The following is a 13,710-nucleotide window of genomic DNA, read 5'->3' as shown; positions in this document are numbered from 1 at the left end:
TGTACGACGATGTTTACCCCTTGCGTTTTTTTTCGTGCACGTTCTCGACGTGTTCGTGCACGATGTTTTCCCGCGTAACCCTCTGGAATGTCAGAGTCCGTAACAAAATGAGGCACACAAGAAAGATGTAAATTTGATAGGGAAACTCAGCTATGATGCTACAGGGCACTAATAGCAAAATAGAGACATTTGTTAAGTATTTTAGAATATGATATAAATGCAATTCATACAATTGCTCTACATAACCTTACCTATATATTGATGAATAAATGCAAACACGTTTTATGGTGCACAAAGTATTACAGTAACATTCACAATAGAGCGATGAAAACATTATTCAGTAAAAAAACATCTACGACAGATGTTAAGTAATTCATTTTTTTTATCTCATGAATTTTTTTCTCTGCTTCTTGGGAACAGTTTCAGCTTAACATGTGGCACTTATAGAACTTATGGTAACAGTATTTAAGCTCTAAAATATTTCAATAAACACTACGGAAAAAAAAAAAAAAAAGTAAAGTCTTGAAGGATCACTTTTACTGCACTTACTAGATTGACGAATGCTCTCGCTCATATGATTAGTGTTATGCGATGTGTTTAGCAGATATTCACAACATTTCAGTTTGAAGCAATGCCAACAAGAGAAGATACTTCTCAAATTATTACTATAATGCAATATATATTTTAGTTTATTTTATAAATATTGATTTTATATGAACCGAAATATGATTTTTCCTTCTCATTTTATGCGAATACGTTCATGGAATTTAAAATTAGCATTTAGGAAATTATAAACTTAGTATCTGAGATATCCGGGGAATATAAACTTGAATACTGATGAAGACTCAGTCACGATACGAATTATGGTTTTATTTCTTACCTTTAATTTCGTGAGAAGGTTTTTTTTTTTTTTTTGATAAATATAAATAAAGGTATGAGTTAAATAATACTTTTAAATAACCCTCGTGCATTGAAAAATGACAGAATATTAATAATAACGACACAGGTTTATTTTACTGAATTGTTTTTAAATTATACAGGATGTACCGTAAATGTGGCGACAATTTTCTACGAGAGGTAGGGCGCATCATAAGGATTTAAAACTGCGTAGGAATCTATACCCAGAAATGTCAGTGGTAGGTAGTAGCAAAGGCTGAAGATTTGGGAAAAGAAGCAAGAAAGACTTTGAAACATTTATCGAACATGAAAACAAATGGTGTACGACAGGTTTAATGTTACAGCAGATGCTCGAAGTTTGCACCATCAGATGCCAAACATGCTTGGCAGCGACGGACCATTTGAATGCCTTGAATTATTTGATCTTCCTGGAGCAGGCTCTTCCCAATTTGCTTGACGATGTTCCACAAAATGTGAGGCGCAACATGTGATTACAACATGATGGGGCCTCTGCTCATTTTGGACTGGATGTTCGTAGCCAATTGTTGAGATCATTCCCGTATCGATGGATTGGGCGGGATGGACTAGCTCCCTGGCTCCTACGCTCACGGATTTATTGAGCCTTGAATTCTTTTTGTGGGGAGCCATCAAAAGTGTCGTGTATCACGATTCTGTTGTGTCTGAAATGGATCTCGTGGCAAGACTCGCCTGCGCAGCTGCTACAATCAAAGAAACTCCAGTGTGTTTGAACATGTCGGGCAATAAATGGTTCATGGGTGTCAGGTATGTTTGGCTTCTGATGGTGCAGACTTCGAGCATCTGTTGTACAACGTTTGTAATTTATGTCCAATAAATGTTTCAAATTAATTACTCTTGTTTCTTTTCCCATCTTCTACCTTTGCTACCATTTACCCCTGACATGTCCGGGCATGGGTTCCTGTGCCATTCTTAATCCTTGTGATGTGTCCTACTTACCCTAGAAGTTTCTCGCAACCTTCACGGTACACCCTGTATACAGTTATGGTTTAAAGAAGCAATTATAAGTACCGCTAGTTGCCAAAGATTTTCAATGTCACTGTATCCTTTTTCCGAAATGGAAAAGTGTGCAATTATGTTGTTGGGTTCGGCATTTTATATAGATGAAGCAAATACTGATATATATTATGAAGTAAAAATATTATGTATTATATATTACCTTATTATAAATTAGACGTGTTTATTTTATAGTAGTAAATGATGCAGAAGAAAAATAGTTACATGTATTTTATGCATTTTATATATACCTAACTTTTTAAGTGTTTTTAGTTACTTATTTGTCTGTTTATTTTTATGCTTTTAAGCTGCATAGCTATTTTAACAGCATACTCAAAACCGGCTCGAATCTCTAAAATCTTTTTCAATATTTATTGAAATGGTTAATCCGTATTGTTGATGAGTATAATAAAAAATCCGATGTGAACACCACATGATTTCCTTGTACGGCCTATTAAATTATACGCATTTTTGCTGCGTTACATTTAAATTTATTTCCTCGAATTACATTAGAGATATATTCCTCATTCATTAATTGAGTTATCAGTTCGAGGCAAGGCAAAAATACATAAGAACTCAAAACATCTCCATTAATAATTGTAAAATACAGAAAAACATAAAACTCCAAATAGAGTTAAAAACAGACAAAAAAAAAAAAAAATTACATTTAAAATTAGAGTTCCTAAGCAAAATCAAGTCCTTCGGTCAGCGGGCAAGAAAACATATTTTTTGGTGCACAAAACTGAGCATTTACTTTTGATCCCACTCAGCAAAAAGACGCTGAAGTTGTTATAGAAAATGACTCTTAATTCATTTTTCTGGTAAGAGTTTAAAATGTAAACAAATGCTGGCTTCGTTGGTCTTAGCACTTAAACACTTTTAAATTGTCGATAATTCTACGGCTATTGCGTACAGATTAATTAAAGGCATAAAAACCTTAATCAGAACATAATAAAACAAGGTAATTCAATTACTTTTAATGCAAAAAAATGCACAATTTAACAACACATAAGAATTTTTAAAAAAACTAAGCTCACCGAGCTGGTTATCAGAGTGGATCTCTCTCTCCCTCTCTCTCTATATATTATGTATATACTTTTGTTTCGGTCGCTTGAAACCAGACAGGGAGGTTCACAACTACATGTTATAGCAGTCTCATTTACAAAATTTCAACGTTCTAATGCAGCTCGTTTTTTGAGTTATGCGATCTATATCTATCTATCTATCTCTCTCTATATATACGTACATACAGACGTCACGAAAAAAACTGTTCTGAATTTATTTTAAATCCATTTTAGGAAAAAGAGTCCTTTATTTTGTCGGTATACACAGATGTTAAGTAAAAATATCTTTCAAATGGACTGGAGAGCGGTTAGAATGGATATTTTCGTTGAAATATGATAACCGAAATTTTTCGCGATTACAATACTTCCTTTACTTCGTACAAAGGAATAAAAAGTAATTGACATTACTTTTCAAGCACAGTGAGTATTTAAGTAAAGAAAGCAACAAAACTAAAAAATTATTAATTTCCATCCAAAATTTCACTAAGCGTATGAATTTCGTTTTAAGATGACATGTATTTTAATTTACATTTCACAATGAAAGTTAAGGATTATTTCCTCTTTAGTACTAAATGCTACAGCATAACATATACCAGATTCTCTTGGATACTCCACTTAATTTACAGCCTACTGCCGCTTAGAATTGCTTCCGGGTCTTGAAAGTTTTCAATTAATTTACAGGCTGGAGAACTTATTGAAATTATCTGCACACCCTTCGTGGTCCAACAAATTCTTCAGACGTAATAAAGTCATTCCTCAACTTAGAAAGCGGGAAAAACTTTCTTCTTTGGGCTGCAAAAGAAAAGTGGTAAATTTATAAGCTCCAAACGGAGGGGAAAGAGTAGAGCTCTGTAGTCAGCCAGCAGGAGAAAGGGATGGTATATGGGACGATCATTCATCTTCATCTGCGCGCAGTGCCCTGGCAGGCATTGTTCCCGACGTTGACACGGACCAAGTTCGGCTTTCAGCCAGTAGGATTCCCGGCGCACATATGTTGGACAAAATGCTACCTTGATCATTCTGTGAAAGTGAGGAAAAAAGTTGAGAGAGAGAGAGAGAGAGCAGTTCCATCTGTTTATTTGCTTTCTGTCTTTTTTTTTTTTTTTTTCCTTTTTTTTATTTTTATCATTCCTTTCTTTTTCCCTTCTCTCTTACTAAAAAAAAAAAAAAAAAAAAAAAAAGACACTGAACGGCTTAAAATTCTAGAAGAAAAAGTGTCACTTATCTATATAGTTTCTTTAGACCATACTTTAAATCATTATTTACTTTAAAATAGAAATATGCAGGTACGGTTAACTCCCTATTAACCGAAGCCAGTTTAACCGAGTTGTGAATTAACCGAGCCTTGACGAAAAAAAAAAAAAAAAAAAGGATAATTTTATTGCTAAAAGATAGAAATATTGCTACCACAAACCGTTAGAACGATTCAACGAAGTTTATCAATAAACGTTTTTCAACCTGTGATCCATGGACAACAAGTGATCTTCGAAGCTTGTCCTTGTGGTCTACCTATATTTCCAAAATGCCAAAAAAATGAAATTCAAATTAATTGCAATACCATAGCTAAAAATCTCACAGTTTGAAATTACACATGGCAATCGTCTATCATTTTTTCTCAGCAGATTGATATTTTATGAAATTTATTACCGGTTGTCTCATCTATGGACTTCAGGCCCACCAGCGGCCGAGCCATAAAGTCGCTGAACACTGGTAGTTCGGTCCGAGGTTCGAATTCCGCAAACGGGCTAGTTGCATGGGCGTTTTCGTGGTTTTCCCCATGTGTAACGTCTATACGAGCCAGTTTCCCTTAGAAAGTCCTCCACAAAGGCATCCACCCTCTTAGGCAGATAGCCCTCGAGGCTTTGCCATAATCACACACACATACATACATACACATCTATGGACTTCCCGCTCAAGTTTTAGCAAAAAAGAGCACTATGATTTAGTGTAGCGTCTCGCATTGTTTCCCTGCATATTCACTATATTTATTTACCATAGCGACACTTCGGCGCTAGGTTCACTTAACAGCACTACATCTCATTCATTTTATAACTCAAAAAATTATAACTCAGAAAATAACTCATTTTAAAAATTATATCATCTGAAGAATTAGCACAAGTTCTCTTCAAATACTACAATAAATCTGAAACTATATAAAAGAAAGTAAAGAAATAAAAAAAGAAACAGTTTTTCGTAACGATTCAGCGCCGCTTGCCTAATGCGCATGCGCTAATTAATTCAATTCTCACTTTGCGGCAAGGCAAAAATACATAAAAATACAAAATATTTTCATTAAAATTTGAAAGATATAGAAAAACATAAAACACCAAGTACAGTCAAAACAATTTAAAAAAATCCATTTTTACAATTATAATTACAGTTTCAACGCAAAAGAGACTAATACTTTAAATGATAATTCCAGAATGAATTGAGCATAATTTAATTCGCAATAATAAAAGGCGTTACTTTGTTGTTGTGAAGCTTAGTTTCTCTAAATTGGCAACAAATTCACTATTCTGATAAGTTTCAAATGTCAAGAAACATGGCGGCTATTATCATCAAAATTTAGGCTTAGCCGCAATTAAAAAACTTTTAAATTGTTGATAATTTCACAATATTTGCATGCAGGTTAATAAAGACATAAAAATCGTAACCAGAACTGCATAATTCAATCATTTTTAAATGAAAAAATGCACAATTTACAAATATATAAAAATAAAGGAATTGAGATCACTGAGCTGAGTAACAGAAGGGATATATATATATATATATATATATATATATATACTATTGGTGTGGAAGGGATATATATATACTATTTATATACTATTGGTGCGGCCGAATGCAACCAAAATACGAGGTACATCAAAATTTTAACGTTCTGAGGCTAGTAGTTTTTTGAGTTATGCGAGATATGTACGCACAGGCGCCACGAAAAATTCTCCATAGAATTCATTTTAAATCAGTTTTATAATTTTTTTTTGGGGGGGGGTAGTCCTTTATTCTGTCCTTACGTACAGATGTCACGCAAAAATATCGTTAAATTGCATTCGATAGCGGTCAAAATGGATATTTTCGTTGAAATATAATGCCTGAAGTTTTTCGCGATTACAATACTTCCTTTTTACTTCGTACAAGGAAATAAAAAGGGCAAATGCAAAATTACGTAATATTTATAGATAGTAATAGAGCTTCTATTGAAGAATTTTATTATTACAATTTAGTATTTTTATGCAGGTTGTAGTGCACACAAGAAGAGACAGAAGTTCTGTAATTGTAATATTTATGATAGGTGTCAAAACTTTGTTTATTAATAATATTTATAATGCAAATGTTAAAAACATTTACTGCAAAATGTTGTTGAAATTTCAGATTAGTTTAAGACGAGTTCAATTTTACTACGTCTCTGCATATTGGTTTTTCATAAGAAAGAAAAATTGAGGGTTTTATGTCTGATCGGCTGGCAACAACAATCAGCACAACTTTTTTTTTTTTAGTCCAAAGGGATTTCAGTCCCGAAGGACTATTGCTTTCGTTTTGGCATTTTGCGTCGGACTCATAAACGTCGGTTCACTTTTCAAACTGTTGCCACAAAATGTTAGAGTCCTGCATTATATTTGAAGAAATTAAATAATGAAAAATCTGCATAAATGATTGTCTATTTCTCGCATTGTGATAAAACAATGGTACATAGAGCCATCGAATTTTGAATGACGAAATCCTACTGCGAATATGGGCATCTGAAATCCCAAATTTGGAATTTGTTTTATTATAGATTTTATATTTTGTAAAACTTTAACGAATTTTTGATTTACAAACTCAATGCTTTAAAAGCGAGAAATGGCAACGTTATATAGAAAAAAAATACTTTTATCTCCAGCTCGCGAGACTGTGTATATCGGAAATTCTAAAGATATGCTTAATTTAACATTATTTTGCGATATTGCTCTTGAACTGAATTTTATGGTTTAAGTGCAAAGAACATGATATTTAATAAATAAAGGTAACACTCAAAACGTTAAAAAAACGCCCCTTTGGACGTAATTTAAAATCTGAAAATTTTCAGATTTTTTTTTTTTTTTTTCTTTTTATCTAGTGAAGACAAAATCTGATTTTAAAAATAGATCAAAAATATGTTTATGGCGAAGAAATAAGCTTTCATGTGTAAAATGCTTGGCAATGAATTTAATTACACCAAAAATAGATTCTAAAATTATTACCCTAAGTTCAAAAATTAAACAAACAGATAAATAAAATAACATGCAGTACCTGAAACAATATCCAAAAACAACAAAAAAATCAGATTCAAATATTGACAAAAAATTGCAATAATACTTTCAACTGTTTATTTAATTCTCTTCATCATTTAATTTCTTAATGTCATGTTGCTCACGTCTCAAACTCATGTTTTATTTCCATGTGACCTCAGGATCACGTTTTTTCCCATGACTTTTTTTGATTTAAAGGAATATCTTTTATTTCTTGGTACTGCAGTCATCATATTTAGTTAACATATTTGCCTTAATTTACCACAATGTGAAATTGTTGTTCTTATGTTTCAGTTATTTTATTTTAATGAAAATATTTAGCTTGTTTGAATTTTATTTTATTTTAATGAAAATATTTAGCTTGTTTGAATTTCATTTTATTTTAATGAAAGTATTTAGCTTGTTTTGAACCGAAAAGAAATCATTAATCTTAGCAAGAAACACCTAATTTATAAGGTATTTTCTCCTACCTTTCTGCATGTTTTCGTTGTGTAACTGGAAGCACACTCGGCGCGTATTCTGGAGCCGGAGTTCGAGTTCCGGTGAGAACAATGTGGATTTCTTCAGTTTCCTGACTTCGAAAAACTCTAAAAGACTAATAAATCGTGCCCGAACTAAACGATGGTGTACGTTAATTCGTTGCCACCAGAATCTGGCGGCTGGATGCCCTAATCCTCAATCACCCTTTAAAAAGGAGAGTATGTAAGGTATTTTCTCCCTCTTTTCCGTGTGCCTTCGTGATGTAATAATTAGAAGCATGTTCGGCGAGTATTCGGGAGCTCTGTAAAAAGGAAATTTATTAATGGTGTAATAAAAAGTAAGAAGATTTATGCACATATTTCACCAATATTTACCATGGCACACTATAGAGTTTGAGTAAAATTCATGTATATCTAAGGTGCCTGCATAGGTTCTGCACTGGCATAGAACTGACTGTGGAAAAGGATCGAAATGTAGGTTTTAGTACTGCTGTAACAAATCCTCTTTCAATTATAAGTTTGTCAATCTTCTGCCAGCAGAAAAGCTATCGGTCTTGTGCCGCATTCTCTAGCATTTCTAACATTTGTAGTAGCGTGCCACATTAAACTTTTGTTACCAAATACTTTTCATTAAATAACGGTAAGTTACTTTTTTAAAATACAACAGTGAAAAAAATTCCATTAAATTATCCTTTAATGAAATCAAATCCCGCTTGCTGAACTGGGGAGTATAAAATACACCAGACACGCCGGATTTGAGGAGTCAACAGGCTTTTAAAGACAAATATCCAAAATTCCGCAGAATCCTCTCTTGAGGAATGGCATACATTTTCTAAAACCAAGAGGACGTAAGTCACGGAGGGTTGAAAAAAACACCCCCTCCCATGTTAGTCACGTATAACAAGATAATCGCCTTTTTTTTTTCGCTTCTCTGCCCATCAAATTAGTGGGGAAGATAAATGGGAAGATGAGTTCAACACTGTAGAAACTACGGGACATTGTTTTTAATTAGAGTTATCGGGGATTCTAAAAGCCAAGGACCACCCTACAATTATTCGTCCATTTTCCTGTTGGCCAGAAATTAGTGCTCAACAATTAGAAGCATTAGTGTCCAAATTAGGACCAAAAAAGGAATTTCCCCTCCCAAAATGGCTAGTAGGCCGAAATATAAGAGTGAATTACATATCTTCGATAATCGGCACAGTTAAGAGAACAGGGGAAGGGATGTTAGAAAATTGTAAGAGCCATAAAATCACACTGCAATATTATTAAATCTCTTTTATTTGTGAGCATGAGGATATATGCCATGTAAAGGTTATTTCTTGTAAACTTCTATTCACGGTTTCAAGAAGCTGTATATAGTTGTATATAGCTTAAATATAGCTGTAAATTTAATTTCACTGCATTTTAAGATAACGTAAGTAGTCATTATTAACAAGCTTACATTGCGAGTTAATTTCAGTATTCAAACAATTTCCATTAAGGACTATAGGGAATAATTAGTACATTTTAATGATATTATATCTATAAACTTATTTTATTTATCGATATAAAATTTACGATACTATATAGGATATTTCTCCCGCCTTCTTAGCGTGCCTTCGTGGTGTAGTGGTTCTGCACGCTGGGCCGATATTCCAGAGGTCCATGGTTCGATTCCCGGCGAAGGCATTGCTAAATTTTCATCTCTCCGACTTTTACAATTAACCTAATGTTTCTACAGTGGCGCGCGAACTAAAAGGGTGTTGAATGATAATTCTCCGCACCCAGGATTTGGGGATTGGGTTACCTAAAATCCCCAGTATCCCTTTAAAAGGGGGAGTATATAAGGTATTTCTCCTGCCTTCTTCGCGAGCTTTCGTGGTGTAGTGGTCAGCACACTGAGCCGGTATTTCAGAGGTCTGTGGTTCGATTCCCGGCTAAAGCGATTGCTAATTTTTCATCTTGCCTGCTTCCAAAAATTACCTAATGTCTCTACAACGATTTAAAGAAATAAAATTGATTTACCCAAAATGCGGAAGTCATGAAACAGAAGTAAATATCTATACTATTAAAACCTGTGCACGTCGTATCTATTTGTTTGTACTATCGTCTCCTCCGGAACGGAGAGGAGCTTCCTAGGACATTAATCAGTAGATATATTAAATAAAAACTCTGAAAACGCTAATTTTCGTACTCATTTTTCCGAGTGGCAACAGTCTCACGCACTGGAGATAAAAATGCTTTATTTCGAAAAGTGCTGCCACTACTCGCTTTCAAATCACAGTTTGTTAATAAAAAATTTTTAAGTTTTACAGAATATGAAATAAAAATAGCATTAACAACCATTAAACATATTATTATTATATAAGATTCTGTTCTGACATTGAAGAAGGCACGCGACTTCATGGGACGTTACTGTATGTCGAAAAGTTTTTGTTAATGGCAGCACTTTAAATAAATAGCTGCTCTTGGCAACTTTTTTTCAGGTTAGGATAATTGACACGATATGCTATTGCAACATTAATTCTTTTATTAATATTGAAAACGAATTGTTATAGTACATGAAATTTAAATTCTGACGTCATACGTATACGCATTAACCTGAAATGTCAAAAATGTTATTCCTGGTTTGGCAACAAAAAAAAAAAATATTCACGAACTGTTTGTTGCTTGGAAAGAAGGAACTGATTACATTCATATTGGAATGTTTTTATACTTTTATACGTGTTCTTTTCAGGTGTACATAGGACTTATAAATTTTGCTTTCCCCCCCCCCAGACAGCTCATCTGGCGGGCTCCCCCGCTAATTCTTGATAAAAATTACCACAAAGGAAAAAAATAAAAAATCCCAAACAGCAACCTGAAATTTGTTTTCATCAAGATTGCATAAATACTTTGCAGCGAGAAATGAATATTAGAAAACTGTTTGTTTTTGATTTTAAGGCAAAAACTTTTCTAAATGAATTTTTTTCTGCTGAGACTTTTTATTGGTTTAAATTGTTCCTTACGCAATACTTAATAATTTCTGCTTAGCTTTAAAAAAAAGAAGAAAATAATGCTTTGGAATCAGAAACATTTAAATGTAACGTAAAAATATTATCTTTTATTACTTTGATCCAGATCTTTATACATCATTATTACTTACTTTATTACTTTAAACATTCGCTGCAAATCTAATTTCGCTTTCTTACAGGCCTACAAAATACTAGCGTGACTAGTTAATCCAAGCTATTCATTAATTAATGTTCAATGCAAGTTAGGATTAATTAATTAAAAAATAAGACCTGTCTTGTGCTTGTATAGAATTCTATTAAATGCTAGGAAAGTAATAAATCTTACTTTTGAAATAAAAATTTTCAAAATGAGTTTTTCTTCAGCAGGACTACTAAATTTCTCTATTTATTTCAATTTTTATGCAAGGAGTATTAAAAGTAATATTTTATATTTTCCAATCAGTTTTATTGCTTAACTGTTGATACATTGTAGCATACAAGGCATTAATGTCATAAATAAATACGATACACTTTGTTCTTTGTTTTAGAAAATAAGTAAATAAATAAAATGCATTGGTCGAAACAATTTTTGATTTTCTCCAAATCAGATTTTTTGGTAACACTGAATGTAACAATAGTTGGCCATCATAAAAACACATAGGGCCAGCAAACAAAGATAGAATAAAATTTACAATCATAAAATGCATGTATGTTATTTCCGCCCAACCGGGATACTGCGGTGCCGAAGGGCCCACGTTCGAATGTTTTTAAATGCCTTAAATGTATAGTGTCTGTGCGGCATAGGGGCACTCTAAATACGTGACCTCTTAAGAGAGGAAGGTTCTGGTTAGAGAAAGCCCTCTTAAGAGGTTGGTAGTAGGGGAAGAGAGGTAGAAGACCCCGGACATGCCTCCAGTATGCAAAGTCATACTGTTACCTATAGTCACATGTAGCAAAGTCATATTGTCACTAATGCTCTTGCCAACGACAGGCCAATCTTGCCTCCTTGCCATAATGTACGTATTTCGTGGGTTTGCTCTGGTATCAGATAACTGAGATTAGCCACAACAACAACATACATAGTGTTAACGAATTATGTATTCTACGATCCCAAATTGTTTAAAACATTGCTTGAATAACATAATAAGTTTAAGATGTCATATTCTTCAGCATTACGTATAAGCTAAGCTCACGGTATTGCCATGAATATTTTCCTCCATCAGTGCTTGTGTTTGCATAAATAGGTGTCAAGTATTAACATGTTATATTTTGTTGCAATATGTGTTTAGAAGCTACCAGGGGCGTAGCTAGAGGGGGGGCAAGGGGGGCCATCTGTCCCCGGGCGCAGAATCCAAGGGGCACCAAACTGATGTTACGACATTTTAGAATTAAATATTTTCCATCCTTGGCAAGCAATTGGGGGCGCGAAATCTTCAGTTGTCCCTGGGCGCTGAAAACCCTAGCTACGACTCTGGAAGCTACCGTGCCGGTTCTTTAACAATAACGAAAACTTCTTTACTTGAAATATTTACTTCTTTTCTTTTTTCTTTTTTTTTCTTTTTTTTTTTTTTTTATTTTAAAAGCAGCACAAGGGATATATTTAAAATTAAGATACAAGGTTAAATGTTGGCATACGTTTTTCTTTTTCTGTTTTATCCCAGGCTTTTCTGTTTATCATATCACTTTTCTCATTAAGATGGCTTACAAAAAAACTTTTTCGTCTTTTTATTATCCCCGTTTGGTGTGTTAACTTCATCTATTAAATATCACGTTCTTCGCACTTACAGCCCGTAAAATTCAATTCAGCAATAAAATTACAAAATATTTAAAAACAGCATTTCTTTAGAAATTCAGAGAGACGAACTCGCACGCTGGAGATAAAAATGTTTTATTCCGTACACTGTTGCCACTTCTCGTTTTGAAATCGTTAGGTTTGTTTATAAAAAATTCATTAAAATTTTACAAAATAGGAAATATCTAATTCGAATTTCGAAAGTCGAGCTTTCAGGTGCAGGTTGTGCACTTACTTTACTTTTTTCACAATGCAACGCATACACATACACACATATATACAGATTTTTTATGATTTAATCTCTTTAAAAATAATACAGGGCTATAACAATTGGTAACGACAATTTCAAAAGTGATACAGCTGTTTAAAATGGACGACGCAAAATATTATTTCGTCGCAAAATATATGCTAATAGCCTATTCGGGCTAATAAGGATAAAAATAAAAATATAAATAAATAAATAAATTTTTAAAAAATCTTTCAGATTTTATATTATACCCGAAGGGACGTTTTCTTCATTTGCACATGCATACACTTTGGTCTAACGTCTCTTTCGGCTAAAAACATTCAGACAAGCATGTCTTTTGAATTTCCGATAGACAGTCTCTCGCGTTATATAAAAATGTTTTATTCTGTACAGTGTTGCCACTGTTCGCTTTGAAATCTTAAGTATTTTGATAAAAAAATTCGTTAAAGTTTTACAAAATATGAAATAGATAGTAAAACAAAGTCGAAATTCAAGATTCGGGTTTCCAGGTGAACATATTCTGGTGGAGGAGTACGTTCTTCAGAATCTGATGGCTCTAGGTAGCTTTGCTTTTTCACAGTACAGTTTTCACACAGAGAATAGGTAATAAAGCAAACTCCAAATGCAAATTTGGGCTTCCAGATGCCCATGTTCGGGGGAAAACGTATGTTATTCAAAATTTGATGGCTCTATATACCGTTGTTTTATCACAGTGCGAAAAATCTACGTATATTTATGCAGATTCTTCATTATTCCTGTTCTTTAAATATAATGCAGGGCGATGATGTTTGGTGCCAACAATTTGAAAAGTGATACAACCGTTTGTGGTCATTCGGAGCAAAATAACGTTTCGATACTAATAGCCGTTCTGGAATAATGCCTATTTGGGGTGAAAAAAAAAAATAAAAAAATCTGAAGGCTTTCGGATTTTATATTACAAACAAACGGCGGGTTTT

General features: G+C 33.4%; 1 protein-coding gene and 1 non-coding gene across 2 annotated transcripts in view; both read left to right on the top strand.

Moving 5' to 3' along the window:
• The window catches only part of LOC118182782 (uncharacterized), a 154,117-nt gene that overhangs the window by 45,040 nt on the left and 95,367 nt on the right, over positions 1–13,710 (top strand). The gene's annotated exons all lie outside the window — the stretch shown is intronic.
• Positions 9,338–9,411, top strand: TRNAI-GAU (transfer RNA isoleucine (anticodon GAU)). Its single transcript has one exon. It is a non-coding gene; the product is annotated as a tRNA-Ile (tRNA).

The sequence above is a fragment of the Stegodyphus dumicola genome, chromosome 12 (genome assembly GCF_044657685.1).
Source record: "Stegodyphus dumicola isolate Sdum_Otavi_A_Nest chromosome 12, ASM4465768v1".
Lineage (NCBI taxonomy): Eukaryota > Metazoa > Arthropoda > Arachnida > Araneae > Eresidae > Stegodyphus > Stegodyphus dumicola.
This window is presented reverse-complemented; position numbering and strand designations above follow the sequence as displayed.